This window comes from Canis lupus, chromosome 15 (genome assembly GCF_011100685.1).
Source record: "Canis lupus familiaris isolate Mischka breed German Shepherd chromosome 15, alternate assembly UU_Cfam_GSD_1.0, whole genome shotgun sequence".
Taxonomy (NCBI): domain Eukaryota; kingdom Metazoa; phylum Chordata; class Mammalia; order Carnivora; family Canidae; genus Canis; species Canis lupus.
This window is the reverse complement of record NC_049236.1, coordinates 64511626-64526871: the sequence shown is the minus strand read 5'-3', so window position 1 is coordinate 64526871 and position 15246 is coordinate 64511626. Positions and strand designations below refer to the sequence as shown.

The window sequence follows — 15246 nt, the reverse complement described above, 5'->3', positions numbered from 1 at the left end:
GTATCAGTAGTCATGGGGATAGAATGATAAATGGAATGTCCAGCAGTCAATAAGATGGGAAGCAGTGACTACTTTTAGGATGGCTGTGTTTCAATCTAACAATTGTCATAAAGGAAAAAAGAGAAAAGGGACCATTTTGAATGGGTGACAACCAGGGATCTATAGAAAACGAGAATGATTATAAGGAAGCAATGGAAAGCAAAACAGGAATTATTCAGGTGCTCCTGTCCAACAACTTGGGTCAATGTATCAACCATCTGAGCTCATCAGCTTATCCCAAAGGCCTTGGGTCAGTGGTCTACTTCTGAAGATCAACTGTTTTTTAGGGGATCTCTGAAAGTCCTCAGATTGAGGTTTCTTGTTGGTGTAACCTTTTAATTATGTGAAATTTGGATTGCTTCACTTCTTTTCTCCTCCTCCCCTCCTCCTCCTTCTTCTCCTCCTCCATCTTCTTCTTCTCCTTCCTTCTCCCTCTTCTTGCCATCAGCTGATTGCTTCTTTAGTTGTGAAATGTGAAACCCAAGGTTTGACTTGCTTCTACTTCACTGTTACTCTTGTTAATAATACCTGACAAGGTATCCGTGTCTAACGAGGTTCAAGAGCAATTTTTTCTGATATATCTTCCAATAGGCAAATTCTGGTTGAAAATCATAAAGGGGCTTTTTGGGAAGAAGCTGTAGGAAGATAGCCTCAATCTATTGGTGAGTATAGTATTTGAGTCCCTTGTAATATTTTGTCATGTGTGTTTACTGCAGAAGGAAGTCTTGTATCAGAGATGAAATTCCTAAATGTATGGGCCTTCCAGTTACCAATCCAATACAACCGATAAGAAGACCACCACGTGACGACAGAGGCAGAGATTGGAGGAATTCATCGACAAGCCAAGGAATGCCAGGGATTGCTGGCAAACACCAGAATCTAGGAAGATGCAAGAAAAGGACTTTCTTCTATAGGTTTCAGAGGGACTATGATCCTGCCAACACCTTGATATCAGATTTCTAGGCTTTAAGAGTAAGATAATAAGTTTCCAGTGTTCCAAGCCACCCATTTGCGGTACTTTGCTGTGGCAGCCCCACAAAACTAAATACAGATCCCAGAGGAAGGAGGTTATTGAAGAGCATTCCTTAGGATCCAGAAGACCTGCTTAGGTATGAGATCTCTGAAGAAAGAGTCTCTTACTAAGGACTTCATCAATTCCTAACAAGGTGTCATAAATCAGAAAAGCTTGGCACCCGCTCTCTGCAATATCCAGTTAAGCCTAAAAATCCTCCCGAATGTCATTTTGTGAGGGATCTAGGCTAAGTCTGCATTGTCTTTATCAGGACAGAGCCTTCTTTTCTTCTTAGATATGGCATGCCCTGTATAGGTAGGCAACCAGAGGAGAAGAGGGAGGGCTTATTTTAAAAATGAGTTTAATTTATTGTTGCTTAAGTTTGTCAAATTGCTCACTAGCTTTGGCCAAAGAATATTTTGGCAAAACAATTTTTGAATTAGAATTTGATTAAAAATATGGTATTGTGAACTTAAAAAACTTGTTAAGAGATTGGTGTCTAGGTGGATCAATCGGCTCAGTGACTGACTCTTGATTTCACCTGAGGGTTTTGAGATCAAGCCCCGAATGGGACTTGATGCTCAGAGGGGAGTCTGCTCGAAATTTTTTCCTTCTCTTTCTGACCAGCCCCGCCACACACACATATATGCAATCACATACTCTCTCTCTCTCAAATAGATAAATCTTTTTATTATTTTTATTTTTATTTTTTTAAGAAATATTTGAGAGGGTAGATCTCAAGTTAAGTCTGCTTACTATAATAGAATAAAATAAAATTGTAATTAAATTTATTTTTTAAAAGATTTTATTTATTTATTCATGAGAGACACAGAGAGAGGCAGAGACACAAGCAGAGGGAGAAGCAGGATCCCTGCAGGGAGCCCGATGTGGGACTCTATCACAGGACCCCAAGATCATGCCTTGAGCCAAAGGCACACACTCAACCACTGAGCCACCCAAGTACCCCATAATTAAATTTAAATACACTGTCAGAACACTTGCCATTTCTGATAATGGAGTTTGGAATTTATTCAAGAAATATTTAACATCAAACAAATACTTACTTTTGGTAGTAAATGTAATGTATTTTGTTTAAATATGAATCCTTATAACTTGCCTTTTCAACATATTTTGGTTAACAATGTTGCTCTACAGTATTTTTTTCTACAACATCAGAATCCAGGTTTTCTATTTTTAAGATTTTATTTATTTGAGAGAGAGAGAGGATAGTGACAGAGATCGTGGGAGAAAGCATGAGCAAGGAGGAGAGGGAGAAGCAGACTCTCGAGGAGCAGGGATCCTGACCTGGGGCTCAATCCCAGGATCTTGGGATCATGACTGGAGCCAAAGACAGATGCTTAACTGGATTGAGCCATCCAGGCATCCCCAGAATCTAGTTTTTTGCTCTTAAGTTTACATTTGGGGAAAGAAAGGATGTTCACAAGTGAGGATGAAACATGTGGAGCCTTTATCAGTCTTCAGCAAGGATTTAGAGATTGCCCTTGTGCCTTATAAGTGAACATGTGAGAGGGAATGTAAACCGAGTCCTCAGAGGATTCAAAGCTCTGTTTAATTTGTGGATTTTAGGGTAATACTTCCATGATTTACCTCTGGGACAATTTATTAAATACTTTATTTTGTGTAAGAGATAATTCTGGTTTAGAAGCTTCTGCATAAAAATAAAAAGCGCTATATCCATTAGCCCTGAGAAATCTTATTTCCATTCGTTTATGTGGTGCCTTTCAATGAACAATTTTGTTTAAGTCAAATGCTCCCCAGAGGGGTCATTGAAGGCTCAGATCATCCTTGGTGAAGTAATGCCATTTAGAGGTAGAGTAGCCTGAGTAATGAAGATTAGGAGACGGCGTATAAGGAGCAAGACTTCTTCCTGGAAGAGCAGAGAATGTAGACCTAGAGGATCCCATCAGAGCGGCAACTGTAGACCAAAAGCAACACTTATGCTCTTTGGGTCTTGGGCCTCTAACCTACTGTGACTATCTACCTTTGAATGCAGACCCCAAAATGTGTGTTTTCCCCACCCTCTGCTAGCAGGTGGAAAACTAGAGAGAATGCTCTCTCAGAATCGAAGCCAAGTTTTCCGGACAAAAGTCATGACAAAAAGAGAAACTTCTCAAGTTTCATTGGTGACCAACACCAAAATCTGCCCAAATGGACACCAGACCAGGAAGAACTTCAGATTTTACCCTCCCAAGGCTAGCTGGAACTATAGGCTTATGAGCTTATGCCTTGTTCTGCTCTCTTATTCTCCTTCTTGTGACAAATAACACTAAGTACGATACATTTGAAAGGTGTCCAGATGGGGAAACTGAAGAGAGGCTAACCAGAGGGAAGGCATCTTAAGTGGTTGGTTTGGGGAGCTTACTGGCTTTTTTTAACTTGGTCTGAATTGGAAGCAGAGATAAAAAATAGAGAAGTTGTCAGTAATTGACCAAATCCTGACCATTTTGGATTGGTTGACGCAAAGATTGTGGATCAAAGTTCTGTTGTCGTACGTGGTCGGGCCATTGTTCATTTGTACGGTCTTTCAAAGCCTAAGGATAGATTTTCCCTTCATGAAAAGTATTTTATTGTGACACAGTGTCTTTGTCAAGCTGCTGTATCAGAATACCACAGACTAATGGCTTATTAACAACAGAAATTCCTTTCTCACAGGTCTGGAGGCTGGGAAGTCCTAGGTCAAGGTGACAGCGGATTTGCCTCCGGGTGAGGACCGCTGCCTGGTGCGGAGCTGGTTCTTCTCCGTGTCCCTCCAGGGCAGAAGGAAGGAGGGCTCCGGGGGCTCTTCCATAGGTTGTCAATCCCTATGAGCTAATCCCATCACCCTGGACATTAGGGCTTAGCACCCGCGTTTGGGAGGGATACAAACATTCTGTTTATGCCACACACATAACATTTAAGCAGAGAAGACAATTGGCAAAAAGCATTTTTTAAAGCAGAAATGAGATTTTTTTTAAGGAAGATCTTCATCTGTGAGATGTTTTTTTTCTAGTTACCGCATTAAAAACCAGACTGGTTGGCCCTTAAGGCTATAAGAATTATGTTCATCCAAGATGACATTCATTAAATCAAACTCTTGATTTTTAAATCTCTTGTTATGCTTGCCTTGGGGTAGTCACAGCAAAAAGAAATTTGAAAATATATAATAAAACTTCATTAACTGGTTTCTTAAATTCAGAATACTTGATAATTCAGATAAGGAAAATACTGAGGCTATTTAGCCACAAATATTTTGCTTAAGTAAATTATATACACCTAAAAGTTTAAAAATCTGTTTTTCTTTTTTACAGTTTTTCAAGTTTTATTGAAATATAACTGACATGTACTATTTAAGTTGAAGGTATACAATATAATGATTTGAGATATATACTCCCCAAATGATCACAATAAGTTTAGTTAGCATCCATCACCTTTCATAGTTATTATTATTTTTCTTATGATGAGATTTTTAAATTTCTCCTCTTTTATCAACTTTCACATATACTCTACAGTATTATTAACTATAATCGCCATGCTGTGCATCACCTCAGAACTTATTTACCTTATTTATAACTGGAAGTTTATACCTTTTTTTAATTTTAATTTATACCTTTTAACTCCATTCAGATCTCCTACCCTCTACCCCACCATTTCTGGAAACCACCAATCTGTTCTCTATTTCTAGGAGTTCAAGATTTTTATTTTTATTTTTTATTTTTTTTTATTTTTTTAGAGTTCAAGATTTTTAGATATCACATATAAGTGAGATCATATTTTTGTCTTTCTCTGTCTTGCTTATTTCACCTAGCATAATGCCCTCAAAATCCATCTATGTTGTTACAAACACCCGGATTTCCTTCTTTTTTATAGCTGAATAATATTCACCTATATATTCAATATATCCACTAATATTCAGTGTATCCATTGTGTATGTATGTATGTATATATACTACATTTTTTCATTGATTCATCATCATCACATAGGTTGTTTCCATATCTTGGATATTGTAAATGCCGCAATTGTATGAGCTTACAGCTATCTTTGACACAACAACTTCATTTCCAGAAGTGAAATTGGTGAACCATAGAGTAGTTCTATTTTTAATTTTTTGAGGAAGTTTTATATTGTTTTCCATGGTAATTCTACTAATTTACATTCCCACCAACAGTGCACAAAAGACCCCTTTTCTCTGCATGCTCCTCAGCATTTGTTATCTCTTCTCTTTTTGCCGATAGCATCCTGACGGGGGAGGAAGATAGCCATTGAGATTTTGATTTGCATTTCTCTGATCATTACTGATGTTGAGCCCCTTTCATGTCCTGTTGGACACTTGAATACCTGCTCTGGATAAGTTTCTTCATGTCATTTGCCCTCTTATTAATTGGATTACTTTCTTTATTGCTACTGAGTTGTGTGAATGCTTTATATATTTTGAATATTAACCCCTTATCAGATACATGATTTGCAAATGTTTTCTCCCATTTTTGGGGTAGCCTTTTCATTTTGTTGATCACTTCTGAGGTGTGCAGAGCTTCTCAGTTTAATATAGTCGAAATGTTCATATTTTATTTTGTTGCTTGGGCTCCAGGTGCCATATCTAAAACAAATCACCAAGACCACTGTTAAGGAGATTTTCCCCCATGTTTTCTTCTAGAAGTTTTATGGTTTCATGTCTTACATTTAAGTTTTTAATTTATTTAGAGTCGATTTCTAAGAGTGGAGTAAGATAGGGGTCTAGTTTCTTTTTTCTTTCTTTCTTTTATTTTTTTATTTTGTGTGTGTGTGTGTGTGTGTGTGTGTGTGTGTGTGTGTGTGTGACTATCCAACTTTCCCAGCACCATTTAAGGAAAAGACTTGTCTTTCCTCCTTGAGTATTCTTGGCTCCTTTGTCAAATATTAACTGGCTACATATGCATCAATTTTTTACCAGGATCTCAGTTCTGTTCCATTGGTCTATGTGTCTACTTTTATGCTAATACCATACTGCTTTGATTGCAATAAGATTTGTGAAATAGTATGAAATCAACAAGTGTAATGCTTCCAACTTTGTCCTCTTTTCTCAATATTATTTTAGATTTGGGGGTCTTCTGTGGTTCCAAACAAATTTTAGGATAATTATTTCTGTTTCTGTAAAAAATTCCCTGGAATCTTAATAGAGACTGCATTGAATCTATAGATGGCTTTAGATACAGTATGGACATTTTATTTTTTAAGATTTTATTCAATTATGCAGAGAGAGAGAGAGAGAGAGAGAGAGGCAGAGACACAGGCAGAGGGAGAAGCAGGTTCCACGCAGGGAGCCCGACGTGAGGCTACATCCCAGATCTCTGGGATCACGTCCTGGGCTGAAGGCGGCGCTAAACCACTGAGCCACCCAGGCAGCCCTAGTATGGACATTTTAATAATATTAATTCTTCCAGTCTATGAACACATAATAATGTTCCATTTATTTGTGCCTTTTTCAAATTCTTTTTCAATGTCTTATAGTTTGCGGTATATAAATATAGATACTATATATAGTATATGGTATTTCTTTATTTCTCTTTCAGATAATTTGTTGTAAGTATATAGAAATACTACTAATTCTTGTATGTCAATTTTTGTATTATGCAGCTACCAAATTAATTAATTGGATCTAACCATTTTTTGATGGAGTCCTCAGAACTTTATATACATAAAATCGTGTCATTTTTATTTATTTATTACTCATTTGCTTTTTAGTTTAAATTTTACTTAGTTAATCTACAGTGTAATATTGATTTCTGGAGTAAAATTCAGTGATTCATCAACACCCAGGTGCTCATCACAAAAAGCGCCCTCCTTAATACCCTCTACCCAACTATCCCATATTCTGTAAATAGTGAAAGTTTGACTTCTTCCTTGACAATTTGGATGCCTTCTACTTCTCTTTGTTGCTGAGGGCTAAGATTTCCAGTACTATATTAAATCATAATGGTGAGAGTGGACATTCTTGTCTTGTTCCTGACCATAGGGGATGATATTAACTATGGGTCTTTCATTTATGGCCTTTATGATGTTCAGGTATGTTCATTTATCCCTATTTTGTTGAGTGTTTTTATCAAGAAAGGGTGCTATATTTTGTAAAATGCTTTTTCTGCATCCTTTGAAAGGATCATATGATTCTTGTACTTTTTAAAAATTAATGTGGTGTATCACACTGATTGATTTGTGGATATTTGAACCGCCCCTGAAGCCCAGGAATAAATCCCACTTTTCTGTGGCGAATAATCCTTTTAATGTGCTGTTGGATCCAATTAACTAGTATCTTGTTGAAAATTTTTGTGTCCAAGATCATCTGGGATATTGATCTCTAATTCTCTTTTTTAGTGGAGTCTTTCTCTTTTTAGCATCAAGGTAATGGTGTCCTTGCAGAATGAGTTCAAAAGATTTCCTTCCGTTTCTATTTTTTGGAATATTTTTTCCTTAAATGTTTGGTAGAATTCCCCAGGGAAGTCATCCAGCCCTGGAATCTTGTTTGTTGGGAAATTTTTGATTACTGATTCAATTTCTTTGTTAGTTATGGGTCTGTTCAGATTTTCTATTTCTTCCTGTTTCAGTTTTGGTAGTTTATATGTTTCCTTTTTTTTTTTAGTTTATTTTTTTTAGTTTATATGTTTCTAGGAATTTATCCATTTCTTCCAGACTGCCTAATTTGTTGGCATATAATTACTCATAAAATTCTCTTATAATTGCTTATATTTCTGGGATCCCTGGGTGGTGCAGCGGTTTGGCGCCTGCCTTTGGCCCAGGGCGCGATCCTGGAGGACCCGGGATCGAATCCCATGTCGGGCTCCCGGTGCATGGAGCCTGTTTCTCCCTCTGCCTGTGTCTCTGCCTCTCTCTCTCTCTCTCTCTCTGTGACTATCATGAATAAATAAAAATTTAAAAAAAATTGCTTATATTTCTTTGGTGTTGGTTGTGATCTCTCCTCTTGCATTCATGATTTTATTTATTTGGGTCCTTTCTTCTTTTTGATGTTTTGCTAAGAATTTATCAATTTTGTTAATTATTTCAAAGAGTCAGCTCCTTGTTTCGTTGATCTGTTCTACAGGTTTTTTTAAATTATTATTATTTCTGTATCATTGATTTCTGCTCTAATCTGTATTATTTCCCTTCTGCTGGATTTAGGCTTTATTTGCTATTCTTTTTCCAGATCCTTTAGGTGTAAAGTTTGGTTGTGTATTTGAGATTTTCTTGCTTCTTGAGATAGGCCTATACTGCCTATCTCTTAGGCCTATACTCTTAGGACTGCCTTTGCTGAATCTGGAAAGTTTTAGACTATCATGTTTTCATTTTCATTTGCTTTTGTGCATTTCTTTATTTCTTCTCTAACTTCCTGGTTAACCTACTCATTCTTTAGTAGGATGTTCATTAACCTCCATGTATTTGAGGTATTTCTAAATTTTTTCTTGTGATTGACTTCAAGTTTCATAGCGATGTATGCATGATATGCATGATACGATCTTGATCTTTTTGTACTTGTTGAGACCTGATTTGTGACCCAGTATGCAATCTATTCTGGAAAATGTTCCATGTGCACTTGAAAAGAATGTGTACCCTGCTGCTTTAGAATGAAATGTTCTGAATAAATCTGTTAAGTCCCTCTAGTCCACTGTGTCATTCTAAGCCCTTGTTTCCATGTTGATCTGCTTAGATTATCTGTCCATTGCTGTAAGTGGGGTGTTAGGGAAGCAGTTGCTTCCCCTAGAGCTGAGGCTGGGCAGCCCTCTGGGACCAGGAGGCCTGCTGGGTGAGGGCCTCCTGGGTGGGGCCTGCTGTCTGGACTCCGGAGGGGAATCGCCCTGGGGGACATACGCCGAGCCTGGTGCAGCAGCCACCCCTCCAGCTGCACATCGTCGTTGAGCTCCCTGAGGGGTCAGACTCGCGTGCGTGTGGACGGAAAAGGACCTCCCGGTTCTCTGCCTGCAGGAGGGGGTCCCTGACCCCGTGCCCCCCACTCTGTCTGAACCCCCCGCCCAAGTGCAGGCCTGCAGCTCTTACCTCCCAGGTGCGGCTGTGCTCCAAGGCGGCACAGGTCAGACGTGCACTGACCCCAGGGTCCCCAGGTCGGGGCTGGGCCAGCTGGTGGCAGCGGTTGGGGGCGGATGGGGGGCGCGTGCACAGCAGCTGCTGGCCCTGCGGCTCCACAGGTGCACAGGAGAGAGGCGAGGGGGGCCTGCACTGTCCCACTGCACCTGGCAGGCCAGCCTCCCCTTCCCACCAAGCCGGGGATCCCCGGGCAGTGGTTCTGAGCACATTCTTCTTGTGCAATCCTGTTTGAGAGCTTTCACTAGTTTTCACTAGTTTTTGTCCTCTCCTCCTCCTCCCTGGCTGCTCCCCCTTTGGTCACCGCCCCCCCCCCGACAGCGTCCACCACTCCTTCCCCCCAGGAACCCTCTCCCTGCAGTTCCCACCTCACACGGGTAGTTTTTCTGGTCTGTAGACATGCAGCTACATCCTCTAAGGCTTCAATGGGTTTCTGGAGGGTCCAGAATGACTTGATGTTTGTCTAGCTAGGCCCAAGGGACAGGGCGGGCTCGGGTCGCCCTAACCCTCCACCGGCCACCTCTCTGTTTGCTACCTTTACATAGAGACAATGTGACTTCTTTTCTGACTCTGATGTCTTTTATTTATTTTCCTTAGCTTACTGGCCTCACTAGGACCTTCTGTGCTGTACCGAGTAGGAATGGCGAGGGAGGTATACTCGTGTTGCCCGGGGAATTTAGATGAAAGGCTTGCAGCTTTCATCCCTGAACATGACGCTGGCTTGGCTTAGCACACATGGCCTTCGTCCCCCTCCTCTGTAACCAACCCAATCTCTGCTGGTCTAGCCTGATTCCCCATGATTCCCAAGAAGCAAGACCTGAGTGGGCCTCCAGGGAAGCCAGCCACAACGCTAGGGGAGATGGATGTCCACCTTGGGCTCTCTTTTTCCCACCAGAGAGACCACGGGCCCCAGGAGGCCCTCCCCGTGTGTAGATGTGCCAGCCCGGGGGAGGGACAATGTAGTCGGAGTGCACCATTCCTCTTACCCTCCTGATGCCGTTTTTGGTCTTTGTGGTCCAGAAGGGGCTCCAGCCTCACCCCATGTTCTGTTCTGAGATTTTCACAACGGTGTCTTGTCAATAGATAGTTGTTAGCTGGTCTCTTTTTGAGAGGGACAGAAGTCAGGGACAACATATGTTGCCATCTTGATAGCATCATTGCCAAAAAATCTGCTTTTCTGATTCTTTAGTCAGAATTTCTACTAATACTGATTGGTTCTCCCAATCTCACTAGTCTAAGTAAAAGAAGACTTCATGAGATGTTGTGTTTAAAGTAAAACAACATGACAGCATGAAATTCCATGTGATTTTAATAAAGATGACTGTGAAGCAGGTAGTTTCCAATAAGGTGGATGATTCCTAGTAGACTTATTGTAAATGGAAGTTCACAAATTGGTAGGAATTTTTTCCTATAAAATGTACACTATTCAGCACTATAGACATTTTCTTACTACATTACTAAATAAAACAGGGAAATACAAGGTGTAGTTAGATTTAAATAATATTTCCCAGAATAAAAAAATAGAATTCAACTAAGTAACCTCAAAGATCCCTTTTAGCCCCAAATTTTGATTAATAACTCGCCTTTGTATAAAGCTTATTATGTTCTAAGCACTTTGAAAAGGTATGTTTTTTATGTGATTCTAATAATATTTATTGAGTGCTTGCTGTGTGCTGGACCCCTTTTAAATTATTACCTCTTTAACCCTCCAAGTGATCGGGTGATGTAGTGATTATTATTATTCTCTTTTTATAAGTAACAAGTGGAACCCCGGAAAGATGAAGCACCTTGACTCCAAGCTCATTCTCCCTCTACTTTGCCAGGTTGCTGATGCTAATGCAGAGAAGGGAGCCAGTGGAACTGCAGGGTTGGGGATGGTGAGAAGGAGGCCAGATGAGGCAATGTCCTGGGGCTAGAAAGCCAGAATTGGGGGTTTTGTCTCCAAGTTATGGGGTGACGCTGGTGGCCCAGCCCATAAGCAGGGAATCTACAGCCAAAACCCAATCAATCCCACCATGGGTTTGAGAACCAAGAAGCTCCAGCAAAAGCTGAGTTGCCAAATCTCAGCAAGAACACCCTAAAGTAGCCAAATTGAAAAAAGAGTTATTCACTTAAAAAGTCATGATTGTTGTGGTCCTGGAGTGCAGCAAAGGGGACTGCTGGGGAGCGAGGTAACTCCATAGCTGGCACGTGACCAGCTACCTCAGTTCATATTAGCTCTCGCGGTGTCCCGTGAGGAGGAGTTCAATCAGGGAGCACTCAGCAGATGGACAGGGACTCGGGGCCTTGGTAAATGGCAGCTTAGGGAGCAGCAGTGTTGGAGGAAAGAGCAAGTGCTTAGGAACTTTCTGGACTCTGTCACTCATTGGATGTATGACTTTGGGGAAAGCCATCTACACTCTCTGGGTTTTAATTTCCTCATGTATAAAACTGAAATAATAACAACCAAACAAATCATTTGTTGTCCAACCTAAAGTAATCACATGGTCTGAAAGTGGTAATTAAAGCAACAGATATCCTCATCTCATCACTGACGCTCAACCTATTCCTGACCAGGCCTGCATCAATACAGTGCTGTCTAAACCACCTGTGCTTTTGGAGAAAATAAATTTAACAGAACCTGTAACATAATAGGAATGTAACCATTGGTAGCTGTACTCAGTATTGGGTTTTTCATAGACGAAGGACAAGGGGAGATGGGGAGACCTCTCTAGTGAGTAACTCTCTTGGGCTGATAGTTACTCAATTGGTTTCTCTCAATTAACAAAACCTAAACCAGGTTTAATAAAATTCATCTTGACTGTCTTTTAAGGGACCAATCTTTCAGCTGTTTTGTGCTTTTAGAGGTTTTAAGACCATAGTATGATTCCGTACAGATGGCTGCCAAACTGATGTGCTTCCCCCTTGGTATCTGTGCTTCCCCCTTGGTATCTGTGCCTGTTTTATACGTGAGGAAAAAAATGACTGGGGAGGAGATAGCAGGAGAGATCTCAAGAAGTATGCTGGTTTTTTTTTTTAAAAAGATTTTATTTATTTGTTAATGAGGGACACAGAGAGAGAGAGAGGCACAGGGACACAGGCAGAGGGAGAAGCAGGCTCCATGCAGGGAGCCTGATGCGGGACTCGATCCCGGGTCTTCAGGACCACGCTCTGGGCTGAAGGCGGTGCTAAACCGCTGAGCCACTTGGGCCACCCAAGAAGTATGTTTGATATGATCAGGATTTCTAGTACACAATTATCCCAGGCTCCTAGATATGAACCACTAGGTGATACAGGGGCTTCCATGGTTCATTGCTAACTGTTGTTTTGTTCTTTGTGACTTCCTATAGATACACAACACAGCAATTCAATATGTTATTTGCCTGTAGTAAACTTTACCCAAAGAAATATAAGAACTGAAGTGAGGAAGGAAGGAAGAGAAACAGGAGGAAGAGGAAAAATAGTAAAGGGGAATCAATATGACCCCACCAATTTTGGTTCTGAATTAAAGGTACATTTCTATGAAAAAATAATAGGACAAAATATTCAAAACAGATACTTCTGGGCAATCAGAAATGTATCGTCGCCAAACCAGTGAAGGACCGCTGCTAAAAGTCTGTCCATCATTAGCTGGCTTGTCCCTAGTCTGACACCACCGCAGGACAGCTTACGAAAGAAAGATACAGCTAATCAGGCCATACTACTACTCTCATTAGCTTCCACTTCAGACAGCTCTGAGACCACCGTTTGAGAAGAACAAGCCATCACGTCAAAGCCCTTTGACAATGTTCGTGCTTTAATTTGTCTATTAAAAAATACTATACAAACAATAACATATGAGCCATTATCTTCCTTTGGTTGTTACATGCCGCACGTTTCCTTACTCTCACGGCTCTCGCACACAGTGTTGTCTTTGCTTAGAACACCCTCTCGGCTTCCCACATCAACCTCCATCCGTTATTTCCCAGCCTTTGTCTGGCTCATTCTTACTCACATTTTTTTTTAAATAAATTTATTTTTTTATTGGTGTTCAATTTGCCAAAATATAGAATAACACCCAGTGCTCATCCTGTCAAGTGCCCACCTCAGTGCCTGTCACCCCGTCACCCCCACCCCCTGCCCACCTCCCCTTCCACCACCCCTAGTTCGTTTCCCAGAGTTAGGAGTCTTTCATGTTCTGCCTCCCTTTCTGATATTTCCCACTCATTTTTTTGTCCTTTCCCCTTTATTCCCTTTCACTACTTTTCTAACTTAAGTTTCCTGCCTACGTGCTCTCATAACAGCCTGTGCTTCTCCTTTCCTTCATTTTCAACCAACTTATTTATTTTTTTAAAAAGATTCCATTTATTTATGAGACAGAGAGAGAGAGAGAGAGAGAGAGAGAGAGAGGCAGAGGGAGAGGCAGAGACACAGGCAGAGGGAGAAGCAGGCTCCCTGGGGGGAGCCCGACGTGGACTCGATCCCAGGACCCTGGGGTCCTGCCCTGAGCCAAAGCAGGCACTCAACGGCTGAGCCACGCAGGTGCCCCCAACTGACTTCTTTTAAATACCTGCCTTCTCCTTTTTCTTCTCCCACTCCGTTCTAATAAATTCACTCCTTGCACTATAACAACAGAAGATCCTGCCTATACTGCCTGGCACATAATAGGGACTCAATAAATATTTGTTGAATGAATGGATAGACAGGACAGATTAAAGGAGAGAATCACACAAGTATCCTGATGAAGATACTATATTAGTCAAAATAATACTAGCTTTGATAACAAAAAAATCAAAACTATAATGATTTAACACAAAAGAAGTTCTTTGCTTGCTCACATGATATTTTAATGCAGGTGTTTCTAGTTGGGGAGAGGAGATCTCCTTCATGGTTTGTCAGAAGCCAGGCTCCTTCTGGCCTAGGAAAGGATGAAAAGGGGCGTTAGAGAAGCCTCATCCACATCTTAAAAGGCTCAGCATGGAAGGGACACAGACCATTTCTGGTCACATTCCATGCAAAGGGACTAATCAGCTGCCATTTCTGGAGGCACAGGTGCTGAGGCCTGGAGTCCTGGTCTGGGCATCCTCCTCCCAGGGACAATACCACATGTGAGAAAGAGTCCAAAATCTCCGTGGCCAGCCAATGTATAACTAGCATGAACACACAATTAGGCCAATTCAGACAATTTAAACCGAAACGACCCTCCCTACCAAAACCACAGAAGCCCAAATTCTCTGGTCTGCACATTGCTAGTTAATTCCACAACCTTCTGCTCCATTTTGCATGTGAAACTGTGGCCTTCCTGGGACCTTTATCATGTGATATTTTGCATTATTAAGAGTAAAGTCCCTGAAGTTCTCTTTAGCCTCCTTGAAGCTGTTGCAGCTTTACCGTGTTGCTGTGATAGCTTTATTTAATAGTGCGTCAAAATTCTACATACATCAGAAATGACCTAAGTGTTTTCAACATTGCCTTGGCTGCCAGCGTTATCTTCTAATTGCCAAGCTTGCCCTTATTTAATTGCCAACAGTATAACCTAAGGTGGCATGACTGCATACCCAGAAACAGCTTTGCAATAATATATACAAGTGTCAATAATTTAAAATAGGATGACACTGGGCTTTAAACTATAGCTCAGTATATATATTTTTATTAGTATCAAGGAGAAGAAGTAATACAAGGATCTCTAATTGAGTTTAGTGAACTCTTGCCACATCTAAAGGCAAGAATTAGTAGTTAATGTCTTAGGATGCTTTATAGGTACACCAATGTCACTTAAATAATAGCAAGTGTATACCCAATGTCAAGTGGAATAAATAGAAAATAATATTGCAAGTAATAGCCAAAACAAATTTGTTGCGGATCATAGTCTTTCCTTGGAGTTACTATAGGAAAATGGTATTTTATGCAGATACCGGTAGAGTCATATTTTCAACGGAGAATATTCTTATGAGGTCACGTTGATTTAAAAAAGTTAAATGTGTGGTGCTTACCATCAAAAGCAGGTGATGCTGATTCAGTGACAGTGGCTACCAAGATGATTATATCTGCTTTCCTGAGTTCTCAGTTGCTCCCGTCCAACGGTTGGTGACACGGTGAAGAAGCAGTCACTCATGTCACCACTGGTGACTTGTCACATCGTCTCCGCCTCAAGGAGGACACATATTGTGCT

The 15246-nt window shown here is 40.7% G+C and overlaps 1 long non-coding RNA gene across 2 annotated transcripts; it reads left to right on the top strand.

Annotated features, from left to right (window-relative positions):
• Nucleotides 1-8: 8 nt before the first annotated feature.
• On the top strand, nucleotides 9-12904 carry LOC111090136. 2 transcript variants are annotated; one of them, XR_005370988.1, is made up of 3 exons: nucleotides 9-289; nucleotides 756-1251; nucleotides 12446-12904. It is a non-coding gene; the product is annotated as an uncharacterized LOC111090136 (long non-coding RNA). The 2 variants fall into 2 exon arrangements; XR_005370987.1 differs by lacking the exon at nucleotides 12446-12904 and having other exon boundaries at nucleotides 10-289; nucleotides 756-1531.
• Nucleotides 12905-15246: the final 2342 nt, after the last annotated feature.